Here is an 18,886-nt window from a genome sequence, read left to right as displayed (position 1 = left end):
TGGACTCTCAACCACTGCGCCACCAGGGAAGGGAAGCCCCCAACTGCTTCTTAAACATCTATTTTCCTTTATCATATACTCCCTCTAAAATGTGTACTTCCAGCCCTTGAGGCAAAAATACAATTATATATCTTTTAAAATTAATGACAAATCTCTGTGCATTGACATGGAGAAAGGTTCACAAAATATCATTCCATGAGAGCAAAAGAATACTACAGATTGATAAATATTTTATTTTGTGAAATTATGACACTCTGTTTTAGTAAACTCTATTCTCACAAAATCTGTTTATATTATGAAACATACGTGTATATGAGAAGAGATATGAGCATAAGATGGTAGAGGGGCAAAAGAATAACCTCTATGCATCTCAAAATTATTGAACTTGATAAAGCATGTACATTTTTGATTTGTAATAAATAATAATTTTAGTAAAATATTAGTGTAATCTTTAATAAAAGATTAAATTGTTTTAATTACATCAGAGTACAATCTTTCTAGTTTGTGAAAGTGTTTGCTATTTTTGTTTTCCACATCTATTTACCCTTCCTTTTTGTCATCTTTCCCTGAGTGTGAATTCTGTATTTACCACTCTTACAAAGCTCATATACTTTGATAAAAGTAGACATCAGTACTAACTTCAAGATTAATCTCTAGTTGGCTTAGTTTAGGATGATGTAAGAAGCACAATTCAAGAAAGTGAGATACATAAAATATATTTTGGCATACCAAAACTCTGTCTCACTCTTGAACTGTTTCCTAGAGATGCTTTCCCTTTCTGTGTGATGTGAAACAGGAAGCTTGGAGATCTTGGAAATTTCTGGAAACCATTTTATGAGTTTGGGCACACAAAAAGCAAGGAAGAAAACATACATGCCCTTTTTATGACCTCATCTTGGGATTCATAAAGCATCACTTACACCATATTCTATTAGTTATGGAAACTTCAAATTCTATCAGTTTGAAGGGGAGAGGACATATATCATGCATTGATGGGTAATGCTTTCCAGGACCATGTATAGTGGGAGATATTGTTTCAAAAATGCATTTCAAATTACTTCAAAAAATTAAATCTGCCCTGTTGTATTATAATGTCTAAGGTCTGTGACTTAGCATTGTCAGAGGTAGACATATATTCCTTATTCTTTATTTCAAAAGGAAAGCTTGTAATATTTTAATTTTAAATATGATATTTTTCTCTAGGAATATTTGCTGTTATAAGCAGATTTAGAAATTTTGTAATAAATTTTTGGTCATCAGATTTTTATCATTGAAAGGAGGAGGTTTTACCCTTTTAAGGTGCTGTATTCATTTTACTTATATTTTATTTATAATCTTTGATTATGTATCTGTGTTGGAGATTACACTTTCCCTTTCTTTTGATGTCCTTTTTATACCTAAGTATCAAGTTTTTGACAGTCTTATGAAATGTTAGGACATGAACCCTTCTTTGTCTATTCTCTATAAAGTATTTTTGTAAGAATGATGTTATATTTTCACTAATTAAGATGTTGTAAAGTCATTTGAGCATGGATTTAGTTGCAGATAGTTTTATCATGATTTGGATTCATTTAATAACAATAAGACATTTCAATTTTTCTCTTTCACCTTGTGTCAGTTCTGGCTAGTTATTTTTATTTTTAGGAATTTTTCAATTTTATCTACATTTTCATGAGTAGTAGTATAAAGATGTTAATAATATCTTCTAGTTTTTCAATATCTCTAGATTCTGTATTGATATCCACTTTTTAATTTTTGGCATTTGTTATTTGTACTTACTCTTTTATTGTTATGTTTTCTTGAGTTTTTATAAAATGTATTGTATTTTTTAAAACACCAAATTGTTTGTTGATTATCTGTATTATATTTTTATTTTATTACTCCCTGATATTCCTGTTATTATGCCTTTCTTTCTATGCTTGGTACATATAATTTATTGTTCTTGTTTTCCTTGAAGATCTCTACGATTTCTTTGTAGATCTCAGTTTGTAATATATTGTCAGAAAATATAAATGTGTGCATTCAGATTGAGACACATTATATTATCCTGGATGATGGAACCATTTGTTATCATGAAATATTCCTCTTTAGTTATAACATTGCTTTTTGTTGTAGATTTACTCTTCTTAACATTAACAAAGCTGCACAAACCACATTTTGTTTAGTGATTGCAATGTTAATACAAAGAATTCCATATGACCAGATTAAAAAAATGACATATTTTATAACCATGGTGCAATTACCAAATTAAGAATTTAACAATGGTACAATCTTGTAAACTAAATTACAAATTTTACTTTATATTTCTTCATTTTTTTCCACTATGGCTTTTTTTTTTTCTGTTCCAGGATCCAATCCAAGAGACCTTTGTGCAATTAGTTGCTATTTCTCATTATTTTCCTTCCAAGTAGACAAGCGACAGTTTACTTTCACTTTACCTTGATTTCTAGTTGCTGTATATTATAGTCCCAAACTAAAATGTGAATGCTTTACTAGGCAACCCTTCCTTTCTTGCACCCCATCAAGCCCTGAACTCTAATTTTATACTCCCATTCCTGCAAAGCTGTCAACAATATCTAGTCTGTTAAGCTTTCTGTCTTGGCTCATCTTTATACTTCCATCATCTGGATATTGGCTAGGTGATATTTTACAACACTGGTACTTCTTCCATGTGTTCTAGATATTCTGTGTGGGAGAGTTTGTGCAAAGCATCTTGTCCACCTTTAATCAAAGTTCAAGTCTTTAACATTTTTATAATTAATCAAGACTGAAATGGTGCAGTTATTCTACAGTCAGCATCCCTTTCATCTGTAAAGCAGTTAGACCTATTAAACAACATATGTACATTCTTTCATTCGCTAAATATTTATTGAAATTCTACAGTGTATGATTAATTTGTAGCATGCTAAAATCAAGACAGTTTATTTTCCCTCTGTGTTACATCTCATACACACATATTATATATATTGCATATATTTTTCTATGCTAAAAGTATCCTCTTCATATACAATGAAAGAGTGAACAAATATTCATCATTCAGCAGATTTTTTAGTGCCTACAATTCTACCATGCATTGGACATAATTTTGGAATTGGGAATTTCAGAAAAAAGTTTCATAGACAATTAGTAATAATAACACAGCTATGGGCAAGAGTAGAATTATACAATATATTCAAAATGAGTGGCTTTTAATAAAATTAACAGAATCCTGGTTTTTTTCCTAGTTTCTATCCAGGATCAAAGTATGCCACTGATCCATCTGGAGTATTTAGCAACATATATTTGAGTACTTTGATAAAGATGGCATGTGAAGAAGAGAAAATAGGACAAAACCATAAAGCAAAAGAAGTAAATGTCAAACAGACCAGACTTTTATGTACCAAAATTTCCAGCCAGGGAAAATGTCTTGTCTTACTAAATCTTCTTCTTTCACTACTCCGTATATCTTTCTGGAACATGCATTGCCAAGTTAGACTAGCAAGATAATTCAACTCTAACTGTACTATATAACTGAAAAAAACTCAGTGCAGGTAAATATTACACAGATCATAAAGAATGATAGGTGTGATATTATATGATCGAATGTAACTTGTTATTCTCCTCATTAGCATTGGCTTCCTCTGAAGTAACTTAATAAAGGTGGGCTTAGACTTGACTCTCACTTTCAACCTAGAACTCAATTACTTCTATTTATTCTGTTATAAATGTTGTGTTTTAAGATGCCCTGTCAGATTAGAGACAAACAAGTGTGATTACCGAAAATAAAATGTGATATAATAAAAGAGCACTTGAAGTACAACCTAATAAGTAAACGATTCTAAAGGTTAAAGAATGTATATCATTGAAAAATGTAGTATATTTAACACAGTCCATCACTTTTGATCTATAAATTCAAGTTAAACACTAAGCACATTGTTAAAATTCAATGACATCAAATTTTGTCGTTTCATGGAGACTCACAATCTTTGAAAACCAGTCTTGCAATTAACTATTATCTATCATCAGAAAGGGCGCCTTTATTCTTAGTGACATATTTAGTTACATTGTTTCATCACTAATGTTTTCAGTGTTATTAACTCCAAAATAGTACTCTATGACTTAACTTATGGAAATGAGCCAGTATCCCAGTAAACAACATAGTTGCAAACGACATGGCACATTTATTTGTGTCACAAGAACTGTTCAAAGTGTCTTAATATTATTTCCTTTATCAAACCAGCACAAATCAGTGAGTTTGAAATTTTAGAAATGCCTTTGGTTTTTGAAATAATAATAGTAATAGTAGTAGTAGTAATAATAATAATAATTACTTTAAAAGTCAATCTTGTGATATGAAATAGGAAGCATAGTTTTGTAGGTTCTCAAAGTCTTTTTATATTTAAAAAACTGGTTTTACTAATTTTTCTAAGTAAAAACTAAAATAAAAAAGCTTATTGAGAGAAAAATAAAGAGTACATGATTTTAGTGGAAAGACTTAATCTGTGTTCCAGTGCCATCCACAAAATGCCTCAGCAGTACTCTTCAGGGGTGAAATAAGACATCTGACTCTCATATACTTCTGGGACTGAAATGACTTTGGAAAAAAAAATAAAGTGGCATATTTTGAAAACATCTAGATGTGTTTACTCAAATCACAATAACCCTAAGTCACCAAAAGAATGTTTTCTTGTACCCTCAACTCTTATGTAAGGTTTTTGCCCTCATCCTACTACTACTCTTCAGAAGAATTGGCAAGCTATCTTTCCAAACATAGTCTTCTTCCCCATCTCAATTCATTTCATTGAGCCCTGCATGTGTATCCCCCACATTAACCCCCATCTCCTGGATACCTATACACACAGATAACACTCTATACTCCTCAAGACTGCTCCCTCAGTAGTCTCTTACACACTGAGGAGATGATATTGACTTCTGTTGCACAGAGAAAAAAATAAGAGCTATGACACTTGAAGCCATATTTTCCGTCACCTATTTACAAATAATAGCACGTGTTTGCTTGGTTGAAAGGAAAATGGCATCCAAGAGACACCCACCTTCTTATCTCCATAAGCTGTGAATATGTTACCTTACATGGCAAGAAAGACTCTGCAGATGAGATTAAGGTATGAAATATGAGAAGGAGAGATTATCTAGGTGGGCCCAATCTAACACGAGTCTTAAGAGTGGAGAATCTTCCATCTGGGGTTAGAGGCAGATGTGACTGCTGGAGAATGGTCAGAGAGATGTAATGTTGCTAGTTTTTAAGATGCAGGAAGGGGACCCCGAGCCAAGAAATGTGGCAGTCTCTAGAAGCTGAAGAAGGCAAGACTGTGGATTCTCCCTTAGAGAGAGAATTCCTATGAAGGAATGCAGTCCTGCAGGCACATTGATTTTAGCCCAGTTAGACTCATGCCAGATTTCTGACTTAAAAAGCTATAAAATAATAAAATTGTGCTGTCTGAAGCCATTAAGTTTGTGGTAATTTATTATGGCAGTGTTACAAAACTAATACAGTGGATATACACATTACCTATATATATTCCAATACCTATATATATGTATGTCAAATAAATATATATAAGAAGTATAATAAGAAATTTTGAAATGATAGACAGTCACTTCATATTAGTGGTTATTTGTGACAGACAAGTTCACTGAGGTTGAAAGTAGAAATAAAGGGACACACCTTTGTCAGCAACTAATTTCAATTCTTTCTAAATTGTTTATTTTTTTAAGAATAATATTTTTTTTGATAATGAGTGTAACAAATACATTAAATTTTTAAAGAGATATTTAAACTTTTAAAGAGAGCAAGAGAATGAAATCCATGTAATTCAGAAAATTTATTTGCAAAAATGTTGCACACATCTTCCTCTCTACTTATTTCTACTCTTCTGGATGTTCAGAAGTGGTTTTGACCCCCGAGGTCAATATGGGTTCAAACCTACTAAATTAACTGTCTGTGTAGATGAGACCATCACTCTCATCATAAAAGTACCTAAATTAAAAGATATTATGACAGTTAAATGAGTTAATGTCATGCCTGACATATAGTATATACTATAGAAGTTTATTAAATAGCTATTAATAAAGAATTATTAATATTATTATTCTGCACTACACACAATCTTGCTTGGAATGTCCTCACTTGTATGCACTCTGATCTCTTATTTGTATTAAAACTCTAACTCTTGTGTCTTTGATCATAAGAAACTTTTTCTTAGTTTTAGCAAGTCTGTCCCACCACTGCTTTTGCCACTAGTCCCAAATTGAACATTTTTCACTAGTGGTAGCATCTATCCATAATTATGTAAAACTGAATTCTATTTGCTTTTCATTTTGCTGCCAAATTTGTCTTTCTTTTTGGAAGACATTAAGATCTGCCAGGAATTGAATCTACTTCTGGAATTTAATCTTCATCCCTTTAGAAGAGGTTAGCAGGCGCTCATGAGTCTTGCCTCTTAGTTCTTGAATAATTGGAATCTGAATATTCTGACTAAACAGGTCTTATTCAGTGCTGGGCAAAGGATAATTTGCTTCCTTCATTCCCTCATTCTAACTGAAACGGCTCTCTGTTCCAACTGTAAAAGTAGAATAAACGCATGTGGAAATATTGTTTCCACCTTCCATTTAACTTGAAATCTGAAACTCAGAAGTCTTTATATCTATATTTTATTTGAATATTAAAAGACCTTTCTTATACATCAGGTCAGGGGAAAGACTTTCATAAAATGGGTGTGCTTAAAGTGCTATGACCTAAAGAATTTCTCTGCTTTTGAGACTAGAAACCTGACTATCTTATTAAACATACAAATTCAAATGACTATAAGCACTCCTAACCCAGTGTTTCTCTGTTTTATAATGAATATTGTTATTTAAAGCTCACTCAATATCCTCATCAAATCTAGGAAGCAGGAGTTTTCTCTCCAACTCACTTCTTTACTTTTAAAGATGTCATGAACATACCAGACTTCATGTAAGAAGAAGTAATTTTTAAAAAGACAGATATATGTATATATATATGAAATTTACAAATGCTATAGTAATATGATCAAATCTCAATGAAAGTAATAATGAAGCAACTTTGTCTAACTAGAGGTAATAAGGAAAGAAAAAATGATTCTAATTGGAGGGAAGGAAGAAAGGAAAAATATTGGTAAGCATCAATAAAAGTGATTACTTATAAAGTGGACACTAAATATTACTACCATTATGACTATGACTACAACTATGGCATTTAATGAGCATGTATTATGCACCAGGAATTTTTCTAAATGCATAGCAACTAAATGCATAGCATTACTTAACTCACCTATTCCGAATTGTAGTAATGCTTTCCCAAGGGAAGCAAGTTATAAATATATTCCAGAGTAATAAACATCATGGTCAAAGGACTAAAAGTTTTGGGTACACAAAAGTGAGTCAAAACATGGGGTATGACTGGAAAACAGTAGAAAAGAAAGTTAGATGGAATAACTTTGTACACAACTTGAATGCCACAGTAAGACATTTGATTTTGATGACTTTGTGATAAGAAGCCATCAAAATAATGTAAGTAAATAAAGTTTTCAAAGATAACCTATCTTTTGAAAATATAACATTTTCAGCAATGTGGAGGTTAAATTCAGTAGTCTGGGCAAGATGATGAAGAAATAAAGATAGGATGAGAATAGATAGTAAAATAGAATTAAAGAGATTTTCAGTGGTACAGAATTTGATCTTTAAATGTTGAGATTGAACTGCCAATGGCATACCTTGCAGAGAAGGCTAGAAATAGAGATTTATAATCATAAAGATATGAGAAATGCTTGAAGCCGATAAACATATAAGTCAAAAAGAGACAAATAAATAAAGTCAGATGCCAGAGATAGAGTCATTCTAGCAAATGAGGCTGGGGAGAGTAATAAGAGAAGTAGATGAGAAGAATATTATGTAGAAAACAAAATCAGGAGAGATTTTCCAATAAAAAAATTCATAGTGTCAAAGGGGCAGATGTTAGCTGGTATAATTACAGTTGGATTTTGAAAATAACAAGACACCGATGAGGTTAGAAAGAGTAAGTTAAATGGAGCAATGGGAGTGAAAATTAGATCATAGAGGATTAAGGAACTGAATGGTTAATTTAAAAAAATTAATATACTTAAAATTTCCAAATAAAGAGAGGGCGAGATGATTGCAATTGTTTTAATGAGGGAGGTGGAGTTAAATTGGAAACATTTTAATGAAAGTAATTGAAGTAATTTCTAATAGGCTACAAATTACCTAGGATCAGAGAATAGACAGTCCTCAATAAGCACACCTCTGAATTATATTGAACTATCAATAGCTATTAAGAGAAAACATATTTTTAATATTTTGGATTGCCTATATAGATTTTTTTTTACATTTTTCAAAGCTAGGAAGAGATAGAGACAAGAAAAATATGACTAAATAAGATTTTTAAAATGTTTTAAAATGAAAACAAGAACTATTTACCATGGAAATCTTGTAATTAGTCTCCAAACAGCAAATCCCATGAAATGCTCCTTGTGTTTGGACATTTAATGAAACTAATAATAAATGTAATGAAACTAATAATAAATGTAAGAATACCACTGGATTATTTGTTGTCGCTGGCAATATAGCTAAAAATATAGCCTAAGGACTAAAATTAAATGAAATATAGCATTTTGAATACTTAAGCAATTTAGCTATAAATAGATATGTTTCAAGTATTTATGTTGTATTTTGTTCAACAGTAATAAACATCATTGTGTGAGGTATTAATGTATGCAATAATCTGTGTGAAAGACGCTCATTTAATGTTAATGCTTATTTTACTATTTATCTTATGTTAATATTTATGTATTTATCTTATTTATATATTCTCTATTAATGTATCTGTTTATCTATTAATGTTATTAGTTTATGTTACTACTTATTTAGTAAATATTTATTTACTTATTTATGTTACCTTTAAGTCAGAGTACTTATGAGGAAAAGAGATGTGCGGATATGGGAGAGGAGCACATCAGACAAAATGACAACCTATGATTTCTCATTTCATCTCATTTTAAATGAATCTACATAATGTTTTCTGAAAACTGTATTCCTCCATGTTTCCTCCACTGTTTTTCAGGCTCATTGCCTTAGAAATAGTCTTGTGACTTAAATGGAGTCAGGAAAGCAAAAGAGAAGTAAGTTTTCTGGAAAAATGTACATACCCTCTTGCAATTTACAGGTAGCTTTAAACAGCCATCGTGTTCACTGTCCCCAGTTCATAAGCCCTCAGTAATACTCTGGAGGCAAGATAGGTATTTTAGCCTCCGAGCTTTGGGGGTAAGTGAGGAAGTTGTACTTTGGCAGATATTCTTTCAAGTTTTCTATCTAACAGGCCTGAGAACTTACACACACACACACACACACACACACACACACACACACACACACATACACAGACTCTGATTTCTCTCAGAGTAAAGATTAAATTCCTTACAATGACCTGTAAAGTTCTAGGTGATCTGTCCCATCCTTTATTTCCCTAAATTTCTCTCTTACCTCTCCTCCTCTCCTTAGAGCTTTTAGTCAACTCTGACCATTCTTGCATCCTTACCATTCTCAGGACTCTAGGCTGACTTCCTCATTACGGCCTCTGTATTGGCCATTTCTTCTGCTTAGGCCACTGTGCATATAGGCACATGACTAATTAACTTGCCTACCTCATACATCTACTCAAATGCTTCTTTACAATATACTTACCTTGCTCTCTCTTTTTAACACTACAGACCACTTCCATGTGCAAGCCTGATCCTCTTCCTCTGTTCTTTAAAAAAAAAATCACTATCTTGTTTAATGTATAATACACTCATTTATTTTGTTTACTTTTACTATGAGGTAAACTCACAAAAAGTAGGAGCTTGCTTTCTATTTCATCTCTGATAGACCTAAATTAAAGAAAGAAAGAAAGAAAATAATAAAATAAAAGAAGGCATAAGTTAGTGAATGCTGAAAGTAATGGAAGAAAAGAAGAAAAGGGAAGAGTAAAAAAGATGAGAGAAGAGAGAAGATTGAAAGGAACAGGTAAAGGTGAGAGGAGAGAGCTGGGGAAAGAGGTAGGAGCAGAGATGAAAAGAGTTTGCTCTCTTCATCAGCATCTTCAGTTTCCTTATCATGACTGCAGTCATGAAGCACCCATCCTGTGGATGGCTCTAAGCCAGAGAAGAGTGATCAAAGTCTTTCTCTCACCCCTTCATCCAAAAGACTCTAGCCCGGGATGTCAAAATTGTAGACATTTTCAACTTTAGACTTGTGTATTAGCTCAGGCAGCTGTTGCTTCTGCTTTCATCTTTGTACTTCTGTCAAAAAAAATCATGCTGACATGTCTATTTTAGAATTCCTTTGAATCTCAGAAAGATCTTTTTCTTCCATAAGTTTTACTTAATATAGGCTGGTTAGGAAAAGGATGTATCCCTTAAAGGATGAAGCTGATGCTTCTAACGTTCCAGTTCTCTAGGTACCAACATTACTTCTTTTTACCATAAAGACAGACACAGAGCTAATGTCTAAAAGGAAACAGGAGTTAGATGATGTCTGTACACATCACCTTTTAGGGGGTTTAGTCTCATAAGAAACTATAAGTATATCATGGTTGATATTTCTAAAGTGAAATATTTAACAGCTATAATTTTTAAAGTATTAAAAAATGTAGTTGAATTTGAAAAATAATAATTTGTATGATAAAAACCTTTTTTTAAAATACAGACTTTCTTATTTATTTAAATAATCAGTCTTCCAAAGTATTTAAATATAATATAGCTTATAAAAATTGATTTTGCATATCAACTACCTATTATGACAGGTATTGTAAAATGTCACTTCATATCCTTAAAGAGCATAAAAGGTTAATATAGTTGATAAACTTTATTAATATAGTTGATAAACTTTATTTTGAATGTAAGCATAATATGAAAATAGGCAAGTATTTAGGGTTTTTTTAAATAATTTTATTTGTTTATTTTATTTTTGTCTGCGATGGGTTTTCATTGCTGTGTGTGGGCTTTCTCTAGTTGTGGTGAGCAAGGGCTACTCTTTGTTGCAGTGCATAGGCTTCTTATTGAGGTGGCTTCTCTTGTTGCAGAGCACCAGCTGTAGGTGTGTAGGCTTCAGTATTTGTGGCACGTGGGCTCAGTAGTTGTGGCTCATGGGCTCTAGAGCACAGGCTCAGTAGTTGTGGCACACAGGCTTAGTTTCTTTGTGGCATGTGGGATCCTCCTGGACCAGAGATCAAACTGGTATACCCTGCATTGGCGGGTGGATTCTTAACCACTGTGCCACCAGGGAAATCCCAAGCATTTATTGATTTATCTAAATAATTGTTATTGACATGCATGGTATATTTAATTCTAACGTGACCTTAACAAACTAATCTGAGATAAATAAAATTTAAAATTATACTTTGTGTATTTTGTAAGCAAAAGAAAATCATTACCTTGGATTTTTATCCCTTAATGAGACAGATTTCATTTTGTAATTTCATTGATCATTTAAAAATGAAATGTTATCCAAAACTTTCTTGCTCAACTTCTTTATGATATTCAAATTAAAGACTCAAGTTTAAAAAGAAAATAATGGTTGGATCAATGACTCAAAATAAAAATAAATTATAGACTAAAGAAAAATCTACCTTCTTATTCTTAACTGGAGCCTCCCAGATAAAATGGATTTTTTTTTTCTTTTAGAAAAATCTGTGACTGTAAGCCAATTACCATTGGCTTTCTAATTCATTATTTTTCTCTAATTATGTCACAGTTCTGGATGTGTATAAGATGAAGAAAGACAAGAATAACTAATGTCCTTTTAAGGAAGGGAAGTTTCTAGCAAAGGTAGTGGTTGGGTCAAAACAAACAGATATGGATGCCCACTATAAAAACCATTTTCCCCCCTCTGTCCTCCTCTCTCTCTCTCTCTCTCTCTCTCTCTCTCTCAATAGCCAGATACATCCTGCAAGTGTTCTCTTTTTGACCAAGCATTTAATTTTTCTCCAAAATCTAGATGTGAGGTCAGGTTCAAGCATACACAGATTAAGTAAAAGAGGAAGATGTGAGGTAGAAATAAAAGGGAACACAATTTTTTTAACTTTTACTCTTTAAAATATAATTATTCATAAATTGAGGAAAGATTTCCTGGAACATTCCACTGGCTTCTTAGCATGACTTTTGTTGTTTTTGTTGTTATTTCTATACAGAAAGTGCCTGTGAACAATTTGACTAAAATGTTTAGCAAAAGAATATCAAGGGGGACAAAATTTTCAGAAATAGTTTGAATTGAAATGTTAGTCATTTTTCAACCTAGAAGAGATAGGAAAGCAAATTTCATGGGTACCCTGTTTTGCACATTGCCACAACACAAGGAAAGTATGTAGATGGTTAAGTAGATAGATATATATGTGTGTATATATATATATATATAAAATATATGTTTAACATGTATAATATATACATGTTAATACAAGCCATGCACTTAACTATTAAAAATTTAGAAGTATCAAAGTTTTTTTCAATGTTTACATTTGATTCTACCTTTGTTAAACAAATGTAGCATTATTTATGAAATCTCCCTACTGGAGAAATTTTTTTCATGGTACTAAACTAATGTATTATAAGTCTTGTTATACTTATTAGCTTTATAAAGCTTCAGTGCATATGTTTATAGATCTTTTTAGTAGCATGTTACATAAAACAAATAACATTTGACCTCACAAAATTCTAACGACATAAGTTGCCAAGTATCATTGTTTTTCTCATGTAGTTGAGGGAATTTACCTTGAGAAAGGCTAAGTAACAGGTCAAAGGTCAGACTGAAGCTCAATATCGGTGCTAAGTCCCAATTCCAGGTGTCTTTAATTTTTGCAACTCTTTAAAATTTTAATTCATTAACAAATTGTTAAATGAATATTTGATTAAAAACTAATGCATATGTTAATTCATTAGATGGTGGGCTTTAAGCAGTTATTGTGTTGATGTAATAAAAATTTTGAAAAATATTATGGTTTTATTTTAATTTATTGTGATATAATTTGGGAAATGTGAAAGCAATGAATTAAAGACCCTCTTACTGCTATTGATAGAGATGCTATAACACCCAGTATTTGGAAAATTTAATGCACTTTTCCACTTGCTCAACTTGGTGCTACAGAGCTACTTAAGTCTATAAGACATTCTGATCCATTTATTAAATGCTATTGTTTCTTAGGATTGACATGTGTATTAATATCCTTTTATTACAAGATTTCTTGAGGAGTAGGAGAAGTTTGAAAGATAGTGAATTAAGTCATTTATTCCAAGATGCAAGGTGTTCATACTAGAGTTACTATAGATGACTACTCTTCTTGAATCAAATAACATTCTCATATTAGGATTGTGCTTGATCTAGTCCAATAAAAGTATATTTTTTTCTCAAGAAATAAATCAGTATACACCCGTGAAATAGCATGATGGTGACCTTATTTTTATTATCTTTATAATTAATAGCTCTTGAAACATACAGCTTGTTGATTAAGTTTGCATTGCTTTCTCTTTAATCCAGTAAATAGAATAGAATTGCTATTTTCCAATGTTTTGTATTCTGCTAGCTTGATGATTTACTACATTTTTAGGCAGAATAAGCAAGCAGCAAATTAACTTTTATCCTCAAGTGAGAGGACTTAAAAATTAATTAGACCAGTTTCATAAAGCAAGAAGGTGATTCTAGTCTGTCTATCCATACACAGACTTTGATCATATAAAAATTGATCCATTTCCATCTCTTTTAGAAAGAAATATGGAGCCAGATTTATTTGTCTTAGTCAATCGGTTCTCTTGATGTTTGTGATGGATTGGCCAATTATATTTTACAATCTCAAGGGGGAAATTAGGCAAAACTTGTGCTTCATGTGATTTTAAGTCTGGCAATTTCTATTGGAAAGCTTGCAGTAGCCTCTGTGCAGCCTATAGGATATATTCAATGTGCTTTTTTTTTTTTTTTTATTCAATGTGCTTTTAATGGATGTTTGCATTGATGAAAAACAATAACATAAACTGTTGTAAGACCTTTTGTGAACTATGTGTTTAAGTTGGTCATTTTCCAGTTCTCAATGGCTTTCTGATCCTTTTCCAAGTAATTGTTGTTCTGAGCTTTAATATGAATAATTACACACAAAAATATATGCCATCTTTTGCTTTCTTATTGATATTGCCAAAGAAACATTCAGTTAATTCTTACTTTTATCTATACCCAAAACTTTATGGAAGAAATTTGTTTTAGCTGAGGTCAGCTTAGAATGCATTGTCATATCAGAGATCATCATCTTTAACTCAATTTAGAATTCCTAGTACTTTGTAGAAACATCTAGGTAATCCATTTAGCCTATTCGTTGATTCCTGTAGATACAATGTAGATAAAAACAACAACATATTGTACTAACAATACTAAGATAAATATTTTATAAAGCTCTAATATTTAACATTTATATAATTCATAAAATAGAAAATATTATCCTTATTTAATGGCATAGGTAACTGTTTATCTGATATGTGAAATTATTTCAATAAAGTCACCAAATTTCTAAGACATACATTTGAGTGTCCAGCCTGGGTATGCAAGACTAGTGTTCTCCAATTGTGGTCCCTAGAATCACTATCATCTGGAAACTTGGAAACTTGTCAGAATCATTAGGAACATCCAGAAACTGGAAATGCAAATTCTCAAACATCACTCCAGAACAACATAGCAAAATCAGAAACGTTGGGAGTAGGGTGCAAAAATATGCATTTTAACAAGCCCTCCAGGTAGTTCTGATGCACACTAAAAATTTAGAACTGTTTCAAACTATCAAACCTGTACTTGTTAAATGACTCCCTCTAGGGAAGGTTTTGTGGTTCAACAGACATTAGTTAACAAACATTAATAACAAGTTACAAAAGGAATGAAAAATAGAAAATGAAACTGTAATTATTAGGAGATAATATGATTATTTCCATAGACCATCAAATGAATTTATTGACAAATTAATAAAACTAATTTGAAACTTTAGTAAAGTGGTTGTAAAAAATCAGTATACACATGTTGTCTGTATTTCTACATATAATCAAGAAACAATTAGAAACACAATTATAAAATATATTACTTAAAAATTTAAACAAAGATTAAAATTAATGGAGAAAAAAGCCAGCAAAAATTTGCATGAAACTTAAAAAACTACAATGTAGGACATTAAAAAAGACATAAATAATCAATTTAGTATTTAAATTTTGTGCATAGAAAGATTTACTGCCATAAGGATATTGCCTTCTCAAAACTGTTCTAGAAATTTAATGGCATTCTAATAAAATTCCAAATGTAGTTTTTATGGCCTTTCCTAGTTAATTTTAACTTGAACATAGGAGAGCAAAGATCAAAGAATATCCAAGACTGTCTGAAGAAAAGAAGGAGGACATTAGTCTAAAATACATGAAGATTTATTATAAATCTATAATAAACACAACAGTTTTGCTCAGGAGTAGAAAAGACAAATTGGCTGAAGGCCATAAAATAAAATTTTTGAAACAAACATTCATAGAGAGGAAATTTCGATATCCTACAAAGATAGCATAGCATATAGTCAAGAAGAAAATAGACTGAACAATTAGACAGATAGAAAAAACATGTTTATCTTTATAAAATAGAAAAGAGGAAATAAGAATGGGATGGAGGGAGGGAAAGAAGAAAGGAAGGGAGGGAGGAAAAAAGAAAAGTGGTTTTCCAAACCTCTTAGAAAAAAAATTCAGATAAACCTGAATTTTACAAACCTGATGTAGGGAAGAATTTCTTTTCTCAATATAATATAATCAACATATAATATGTATACATATATAAGAATTCATACACATTAAAGTTGAGAAACTGTTTATCAAAAGATATCTTAAGTGAAAGAAAAGCTATAAACTGGAAGAGGATTATAGTATATCCTAAATTAATATTCAAAAATTTTAGTAACCAATAAAGTTAGAAAAAATTCAGGTAAACATTTTACAATCCAAATGTAGGGAAGAAATTCTTAGCTCCTCTCCCCCCACCAGTATCAATATAATATAATCAGTATATTCATATATGTAATACATATATGAATTCAAATACATTAAAATTGGGAAATTATTTTTATCAAAAGACATCTTAAGTGAAAGAAAATCTATAAACTAGAAGAGGATAATCGTATATACTAAGATGAAAATTAACAAATTTTAGTAATCAATATAGCTTGGATATGGATCTATAAGAATGGAAATCAGTTGTAAATAATATATACATACTTGTTCACATCAACTGCAATTAGTCAACAAAGGAGTAGTATCAAGAATATATAAATAACTTCTACCAATTAATAAATAAAAATGACAACCCTCAGAATGGGAGAAAATATTTGCAAATGAAGCAACTGACAAAGGATTAATCTCCAAAATTTATAAGCAGCTCATGCAGCTTAATAACAAAAAAACAAATAACCCAATCCAAAAATGGGCAGAAGACCTAAATAGACATTTCTCCAAAGAAGATATACAGAGTGCCAACAAACACATGAAAGAATGCTCAACATCACTAATCATTAGAGAAATGCAAATCAAAACTACAATGAGATATCATCTCACACCAGTCAGAATGGCCATCATCAAAAAATCTAGAAACAATAAATGCTGGAGAGGGTGTGGAGAAAAGGGAACCCTCTTACACTGTTGGTGGGAATGTAAATTGATACAGCCACTGTGGAGAACAGTATGGAGGTTCCTTAAAAAGCTACAAATAGAACTACCATATGACCCAGCAATCCCACTACTGGGCATATACCCTGAGAAAACCAAAATTCAAAAAGAGTCATGTACCAAAATGTTCATTGCAGCTCTATTTACAATAGCCCAGAGATGGAAACAACCTAAGTGTCCATCATCGGATGAATGGATAAAGAAGATGTGGCACATATATACAATGGAATATTACTCAGCCATAAAAAGAGATGAAATTGAGCTATTTGTAATGAGGTGGATAGACCTAGAGTCTGTCATACAGAGTGAAGTAAGTCAGAAAGAGAAAGACAAATACCGTATGCTAACACATATATATGGAATTTAAGAAAAAAAAAATGTCATGAAAAACCTAGGGGTGAAACAGGAATAAAGACACAGACTTACTAGAGAATGGACTTGAGGCTATGGGGAGGGGGAAGGGTAAACGGTGACAAAGCGATAAAGAGGCATGGACATATATACACTACCAAAAGTAAGGTAGATAGCTAGTGGGAAGCAGCCGCATAGCACAGGGAGATCAGCTCGGTGCTTTGTGACCGCCTGGAGGGGTGGGATAGGGAGGGTGGGAGGGAGGGAGATGCAAGCGGGAAGAGAAATGGGAACATATGTATATATATAACTGATTCATTTTGTTGTGAAGCTGAAACTAACATACCATTGTAAAGCAATTATACTCCAATAAAGATGTTTAAAAAAATAAAATAAAATAAATAAATAAAAATGAACCATGTATAGAAAAATTACAAATGACAGGATCTGACAATTCATAGAAAATAATGTACATATGTCTTTGAACACACACACACACACACACACACACACACACACACACAGGAACAGAAACCCAAACAAACCATTAACAAGAAAAATACAAATTTAGATCAAAATGAGAATTTTTATCCCTATACTTATATGGAATTAAAACCTATGATAATAATCAAATGGCAGAAAGAATATGAAGAATATGAATCGAGGTTTTTTTCTAGTGACCATGCAAATTGTTAGACCCATGTTGGACAAATATTGGTATTATTTTAAAAATTCAAAAATTTATTGAATTTAAAATGACTCTATTAGGAGTCATTCTACTTCTAGCTATACAAGCAAGAGAAAATGCTATGCATTCAAAACAAGAAATAGGTACAAAAAAATAGCACAGCATTTTTACTAGTAGTGAAAAATGGGAAACAACCCAAATATCACTGAGAAATTAATTGTGATATATACATACAATAGAACATTAGAGAATAGTGAAGACTAAATATAGTTATATAAAATGACATAGATGAATTTTAAATGAAAAGCTTCTAGTGACTTAAGCAATTCTCAGAAGAATATGGTCATTTTTATACAGGTCAAAAATAACTGTACACACACACACACACACACACACATACATATATGCATTATGTAGCAGTCAGAAGTCATTAAGGGGATGATCCGTGGTATGCAGGCAAAATTTAATAATAGACTCCTCCTGGGAAAGCACAAAAAGCTTTCATAGCATTTGAGCATTTATGTGATGTAAATCCTACTGCCATGATGGTGATACGAAACCATTTATGTGAGGAAAGAATCAAGGCATAGAAAAACGAGAACGTCCTGACATTTTATTGTCTGCATTGGTTCTCCTAACAAGAAACTGAAAGTAATTATTTTCCTGCTAACTCCACTTCCTTACAACCAACAACTGTCTCTGTCCTTCAAATTATTTGCTAAAACATAAACTCCAAAATTATGTGGGACCATATATTTATGTAATCCAAGGAATTTCTTTTCTCCTTTTGCTTCACCTCCATGTAATTGAAACTATCAACCAGCCTCAGGCACTCCCTTTCTTTGACTTTGTGGACATTTCAATTTATGGTGTCTGCATTTCCTTTTAAATTCACATCAGACCATTTTGCCCTAAATTTCATGTAGGCTCTGGCCTTGTTAGCTACATTTGATGTAATACATAATTGTGATCCTTTCAAGGACTGAAATTCAGAAAAAGTGAGGTGCATATTCAAATGTACCTTTAAAATATGTATTATTTTATAATTTTAATTATAATAATTAATGTTAATTATAAAGCAGATTGAGTCCCAGCACAGACCTGTAGAAATCAGCAC

The 18,886-nt window shown here is 31.7% G+C and overlaps 1 long non-coding RNA gene across 1 annotated transcript in view; it reads left to right on the top strand.

Moving 5' to 3' along the window:
* The window catches only part of LOC125961783 (uncharacterized), a 178,225-nt gene extending 160,857 nt beyond the window's left edge, over nucleotides 1-17,368 (top strand). Inside the window, exon 2 of the long non-coding RNA XR_007472788.1 lies at nucleotides 16,556-17,368. This is a non-coding gene — a long non-coding RNA (uncharacterized LOC125961783). The remainder of the gene's footprint in view (nucleotides 1-16,555) is intronic.
* The last annotated feature ends 1,518 nt before the right edge of the window (nucleotides 17,369-18,886 follow it).

Source organism: Orcinus orca, chromosome 17 (genome assembly GCF_937001465.1).
Source record: "Orcinus orca chromosome 17, mOrcOrc1.1, whole genome shotgun sequence".
In the NCBI taxonomy this organism is placed as follows: domain Eukaryota; kingdom Metazoa; phylum Chordata; class Mammalia; order Artiodactyla; family Delphinidae; genus Orcinus; species Orcinus orca.
Note: the sequence above shows the minus strand (reverse complement) of the source record. Positions and strands in the feature narration are given on the sequence as shown.